Source organism: Triticum aestivum, chromosome 6D, assembly GCF_018294505.1.
Source record: "Triticum aestivum cultivar Chinese Spring chromosome 6D, IWGSC CS RefSeq v2.1, whole genome shotgun sequence".
NCBI lineage: Eukaryota > Viridiplantae > Streptophyta > Magnoliopsida > Poales > Poaceae > Triticum > Triticum aestivum.
In genome coordinates this window covers 69,704,454-69,711,161 of record NC_057811.1, presented here as the reverse complement: position 1 = coordinate 69,711,161, position 6,708 = coordinate 69,704,454, and the positions used below count along the sequence as shown (strand labels likewise).

General features: G+C 45.6%; 1 pseudogene; it reads right to left on the bottom strand.

Annotated features, from left to right (window-relative positions):
* Window positions 1-1,652: 1,652 nt before the first annotated feature.
* On the bottom strand, window positions 1,653-2,625 carry LOC123143589 (chlorophyll a-b binding protein, chloroplastic-like; annotated as a pseudogene).
* Between the last annotated feature and the right edge of the window lie 4,083 nt (window positions 2,626-6,708).

The window sequence follows — 6,708 nt, the reverse complement described above, 5'->3', positions numbered from 1 at the left end:
ATTTATCCAGTCAAAGCAGCAAAGAAACCAGAGCCTGGTGCACATGTTGGCACTCTTTTAACCTAAAATCTAAAAAGTGCACGCGCACTATTCTGTCGAACTGAGCGGCCGCCGCTCGACCGCTCGTTCCGTGCGAATCGTGCAGCCCAGGAGAGTCAGGTGTTTTTTTGTCGGGTTCGTCCCTCTCGTCCTCTTTCCATTCCCACACGAGCCGCTGCCCTCCCTAGATCTCATCCTCCACGAATCCTTCTCTGCCTCCATCCAGCAGCAGCAGCCACATCGGCGGCGAGGACAGCTCTGCCCCGGCGCGGTTTCGAGCTGCAGGAGGACCCCCCCCCCCCTCTTTCTGTCGGACAGCTGCGCCGTCGTGCGTGAACCCGGACGGATCCGAGGAGCTCCGTGCTGGATCCGGCCGTCCCACGTCTTCGTGTGGGCTCCGCTGCCTGGACGCTTTTCCGATGCCGCCGAGCCCTGCGCCGACGCCCCTCGCGACTCTCAAATCTGACGCCATCTAGAGCTCGTATGCCACGGAGGAGGGGGAAGGGAGCAGCAGTCGCCATGAGGTCTTGGTATGGCTGCAACGGCTGGAAGAGGAGGAAACACGGGTTTGGATCTAGCCGGAGCAGCCGGTGGAGAAGGAAGCACGGACGCAAACGGGGAAGGGAGCTCGTCCTCAATCTGGAGCAAAGACGAAGACTACAGCGGCTAGGAAATGGAGTTCTTTTTGTGTGGCTGCTGCTTGTGTAGCTTGTTTTGTGGAGAACGTACTAGAGTTTGCCGACCGATTTCTTTTAACTTCGCAGTGCTACTGTTTATCGTGCAGGCAGCATGTGCTGTTGTTACTCCAAGAGTATTGATGGTCTTTTTTTTACTGAAAATGGTGCTTGTGGAGACCCACGTTGATGACTTTTCTTAAGAAACCACTAGATCATTGATCGGGTGTGAGGTGTTTATTGTCTCGTATTTTTCTGAAGATCATAAAATAAATTGCACAATCACGCTTTTGGAGTTGCACATTGACTGCCATATAGTTGGTAGGGATGACTGCAGAAATTGCACATCGTAGTGAAAGGGTGGTTGAGACGGGGTGTTGTCAATGAAAATTGCACGTCCACAGATAGGGAGGGAAATTGTATCTCAATTGTCAGGTAGTCGCACATCGACTGCTAGGCAGTTGGCTGGGGCAGGAGTCGAAGTTGCACATCAACAACTAAGGAGTTGGTCGGGGCACGAAAGGGGTGCAGGTAGGAGCGAGAATTGCGCATCCATGGGCAGGTAGCAGGGCATCGACTGCTAGGGCTTGGTCGGGGCAATAGACAAAGTTGCACACCTCACTGGTAGGGTAATTGGGGTCGGCATAATAGGTCACACATGTGCGCCAGTGGAGTTACACATTCTCATCGGATAGTAGTTCAGAGGTGAAGACGCGTGCCGGCATAGTCGCACATGCATGGCCACATAGTTGCACATTCTCGTCGGCACAGTCGCACATGCATGGCCATAGAGTTGCACAATCTCGTCTGCATAGTCGCATATGAATTGTCGTACAGAGGTAGTAATAGTTAAGCAAGCGCACACCAAAGTATTTATCTGTTCTCGTGAACCATGATCACAACAAAATGGTCAGACCGATGCAAGGCGCGACATGGAAGTGGACAAATCAAACCGTGCTTTTGCAAAAAATTATCGTAATTTACATCATGATAGTACAACTCAGACCACAGGACAACACGCCTCATGCCGAGCACAGTCCTGAGACACCTTACTTGCCAGGGACAAAGTTGGTGGCGAACGCCCATGCATTGTTGTTGACGGGGTCGGCGATGTGGTCAGTGAGGTTCTCGAGTGGGCCCTTGCCTGTGACGATAGCTTGGACAAAGAAGCCAAACATTGAGAACATGGCAAGGCGACCGTTCTTGATCTCCTTCACCTTGAGCTCGGCAAATGCTTCAGGGTCTTCGGCCAAGCCAAGAGGGTCGAAGCTGCCGCCTGGGTAGAGTGGGTCGACGATCTCACCGAGTGGGCCGCCAGCAACGCGGTACCCCTCGACGGCACCCATGAGCACGACCTGGCATGCCCAAATAGCAAGGATGCTTTGTGCATGGACGAGGCTGGGGTTGCCGAGGTAGTCGAGAGATTTGGGAGCCGGTCTTGAACCAAACAGCCTCACCGAAGGTGACGCCGTTGCAGGCGAGCAACTCAGGGAAGACACAACCAAGTGCCCCGAGCATGGCCCAGCGGCAATGGATCACCTCCAGCTCCCGGTTCTTGGCGAAGGTCTCAGGGTCAGCTGAAAGTCCGGTAGTGTCCCACCCATAGTCGCCAGGGAACTCACCTGTCAGGTAGCTCGGGGGCTCACCAGAGAGTGGCCCGAGGTAGAGCACACGGTCAGCGCCGTACCATGGGCTGCCAGAGGAAACCTGCTTCGCCTTCGCTGCAGTCTTGCGCATGGTGACGCGGGCCTCACCAAAGAGAGCCGAAGATGGTACATTCTGCACCGCCTTGCCGGCAAAGGTCGAGGTGGAGAGGGACATGGTGGCTGCCACCATTGCAAAGCTAAGAAGAGTGTTAGCTGTATGGGTTCTCAAAGAGATGAGTGAGTGTGGAGATGATTTGATAGAAGAGGGGGAGGTGGCCGGCTACTTAAGGGAGCATGAGGTGTCATAGGGAATCCATTTGGTGTGCAATCTGACAAGATAAACAAGGATAGAGAGAAAAATCTTGAGCTTTGCTGCCATTGGTGGTGCATAGATCTCTTGCTCTCACAACACTTGGCACAGCGAGAGCCAGGAGAAATGAGTATTGCTGTGAACTTGTGGCTAGAAGTGGCTGTGACTGGATTTCGTTGGAGACAGCTGATTGGATTTAAGTGCATGTGTGAGTGAGACCTGCATGGTTCGCATGCACTAGAAAGCATCGCGCGGCGTCACACCAGGCACACTCGGGCGAGCCGTTGCGTTCATGTATCTTTTAGATTTCAGAAAATCAAAATAGGAAGTACCATCTCCTCTTGGTAGAATGTCACATTCTTGAGCCAAATGCCATACATAAAGCTAGATATATCCATTTTTTACCATAATGAAAAATGTAGGTCCATCTTAATTTGTCATTCAACTGACAAATAAAATCAATTTATTCCAATTTACATCTGAATATTCTATATATTTTAGTTTAATGTAGAGACTCATTATACTGCTACTGAAATAAAACAAGTTATATATGCTTGGTAAAAAAAGATTAGTAATTTAACGTTAAAAAAATGTGCCTCCATTCATAGTAAATATTGAACAAAAGAAAAATTCAAATTGTGTAACATTACCATATAAATTTGGAAAAATGATGGAGAAGGTTATTTCTACACGAAAAAATGTCAGTTTAAGCAGAAGTGTTCGCTCTTCTCCTGGGTAAATATGCATCCAGGATGAATAGCAAATTTTGAAAAACTAGTAAACATTTTTTTTTGTGATAAACATTTTTGAATGGTTTACTAACATGCAAATAAGTTTCATGATGGAAAAACATCCGTGGAGGCCTGGACAGAAAATTCAGTGTTCCAAAGTGCTTAAAAAGATGCCCTTTTTGGAATATCATTTTTTTTCAGACCTCATGAATGTTTTTCAGCATGAATTTTCAAAACGCATTCAACACTTTTTGTCTAAAAAAGTCCAGATTTCTCTTGAAATTGTTTCCTATTTCTTCTGTCCAAATTTACGATGCACCCAAGTGCAGTTTAAGTTGTTATTTCCCAGGGATAACGTATGCTTTTATACCTTTGTTTTTATTTGAGCCTAGATGACCATATAAATTGCATGTGTGGTCACACATAATATTATTGTTTCACTATATTGCAATTTATTCACATACTTCAAAACATCAGTGTTAAGTCAAATTCATCTACGTGCTTATAATTTTCACTTATAAATATGTATGTTTGATTTGTATATGTGTAGCTCTTAAATTATGGCAGGAATCTCATTACAAAAATTATAAGTCAAAGATCTCGAGAAAGAAAATCTTAGCACATGCTCCCCACCTCTCTAACGTCGTTGATTCTCATGTCACCGGTCAGCCTATCTTTTGTGTTTTGGTGATGATCATGTACAACAATTATATTGTGCAATAAAACCTTAGTTATTTAAAATATTTTAATAGCTATCTTTTGTAAAAGTATATTTTATTGTCTATCTACTCTTATATGCTTTAAGAAGAATAACAATAATTTTTATTTGGTTTATAATAAAAATGACACAAAACAGAGACAAGTGTTGCCTATCAATCTCCGCCTCCAGTTCTTTGCCACCCACTGCAATATCAGCGTCAGCGACCGCCTCTTGCACCCCTCCTCGACTAAATTGACTATTTCCCGACGGTTACATTGCCTTCTCACTTTAGACAACAACGCCCTAGACCCCTAGTGGTAAACCAAACCACTTGGTTGGGCTGGCAGGGAGATATGAAAAATCATCAATGAGGTATAATTGGCCACACTGCCTTTGTTGGAAACTAAGAAACAAAAGCAAGACATGACCCCTGCAATTGGCCGAATTTCGTATTTTGACCCTTTTAGCAAAGATTTCCAGGATCTGACCCTAGTTCAATTTTTTTTGGGATCTGACCCTTTTGCTACCGCCACGGGGCTCGGCGGTAGGGTCAGGCATCCTACCGGTAGCAAAGACGGCCACAGCCGTCAACTAACGGCCAGCACACCATCCTACCGCCAAAGGCCTCGGCGGTAGGTTATGGGACCCTACCGCCAGATGCCTGGTTTTTTTGCTTGCGAACATGCTGTAACCTAAAAACGCAAAACCCTGGCGGTAGGTTATGAGACCCTACGGCCAGGGTGCTTGGCGGTATGGTATGTGGTTTTGCATGTTTTAATGCTTGTTTCTTTTCTAAAATTTTATCATAGCAAAGAATACAATACAATATATATTTAAGAGCCTAAAATATGCAGAGCTCACACAATATAACATGTATCACACTCGAGATATTAATAAAAGTTCAACTAATAGACATGTCACACATAGCAAATTGTAGCAAACGGTTCCACATAGTTTCACAAATAGCAAATAGCAAACGATTCCACATAGTTTGACAACCCCAACTAACACAAGTAGTTTCACAAAGCCAACTAAAACAAGTAGGCTAACAAGCCAAGACCACAATCACGTGCTTCTTCCCCTCTTGGAGGTACAGTCCTCGTTGTTCTTTGAACGAGTCTCTTGAGGCTTCTTCTTGCGTCCTCCTCGAGGAATCGGTTTCTAGAATGGGGATGGACTCTGCCAATCCTTCTTTGGCTTATTCCTCTTCGGAAGCTGAGATGGTTGAGTTGGTGGAGGTCTGTATTCTTCATCGTACTCCTCATTCCCATTGCTCTCCTCCTCCTCACTACTAGGGAAAAGCCTATACACAGAATCTTACAGGCAGCACGCTTTAAAATAAGGCGCTGCTGCTAACTAGCAGTAGCGCGCGCACAAAACTCGCTGGTGAAATAAATGTATCAGTAGCGCGCCCGCTCTAAGACGCGATACTGCTATAATTGCCACGACGCTGCCGCGAGGCTAGTTCTAGCAGCAACGCGTTAATATAAAGGGCGCTACTGCTACGGATCATAGCAGTAGCGCATTTACACAATAACCGCTACTGCTAAGTTTACTACAAAAATTTAGTCCCACCTCGCTTCGTGAAGAGAGTTTGTACCACCTTAAATATGTTGCTTCTCAAACTTTCACAAGCACTTGGTCTTCATTGAACTCTATGTGTAGAATTTGTGGCCGCATGTGACACCCAAGTTTTTATTGGATTTTTCAAAAGATTTTTATTTGACTTAAAGGGAGTGATTTAAAAATTTTCTTCAAGAGAACTCTCACTCTCAAATATTTTCCTTTATGGCAAAAATTTTATTTGGATTCACCCAAGATCTGCCTTTGACCTTGGGGGTTCTTGCTCTTCATTTGGGCTCAAGACAAAATGTTTTTCATTTGAGAGGGTAACTTTTGAAAACCTTTTCTTGAATTTGCACTATGGCTTTTGGAAAGTCCTTTGCCACTTTCAACTATTCCTTCTTGCCATGGCATTAGTGCAAATCCTCTCTCCTAACCCTTCCCTCACCTTTGGATCATGATTTGCATCAAATCCAGCAAGTTGAACCTCCCCATGTGATCATTTCCATTCAAATTCTATTCAAATAAATTTCTGTCTTCTCTTATAGCACTTGGAGATTTACAAAGGAACTCCTTTTTCTGTTTTGATTTTTGCCACCAAACCTTTTTCCCCTCCTAGTCCTTTGAACCCTCAACCTAGAACCATGAAGATCCACTGGTCTCCAGTTCAAAATTTTCAAACTACATCAGCTGCAAGTTTGGACCAGATTTGGCAAATTTGGTGAAATTCATTCAAAACTTTCTCCAAAAATTCCAAGTAAATTCATGCAGCCCCTGGGTGCTTTGAGTGATCATCTCACCAAGTTACAGCTCCAGAAAAATTTATCTCTTTACCAAAACCTACTGTCGAACACCTGCAATGCTTGGTCACTGTCAAGTTTCAGTTAACTTCAGAGTTCAGTCAGTGCTCACTGTCGTTTTCTTCAGAGACGGGCATCGATCTCGCCAGTGCCCTCGCGTCGCCTTGCTCCTCGTCCTCGCCCTCTCGTTCCTGCACCGCACGAGTGCCTGGCATCTTGCGGGCGTCGGCGACGAGCAGCAGAAG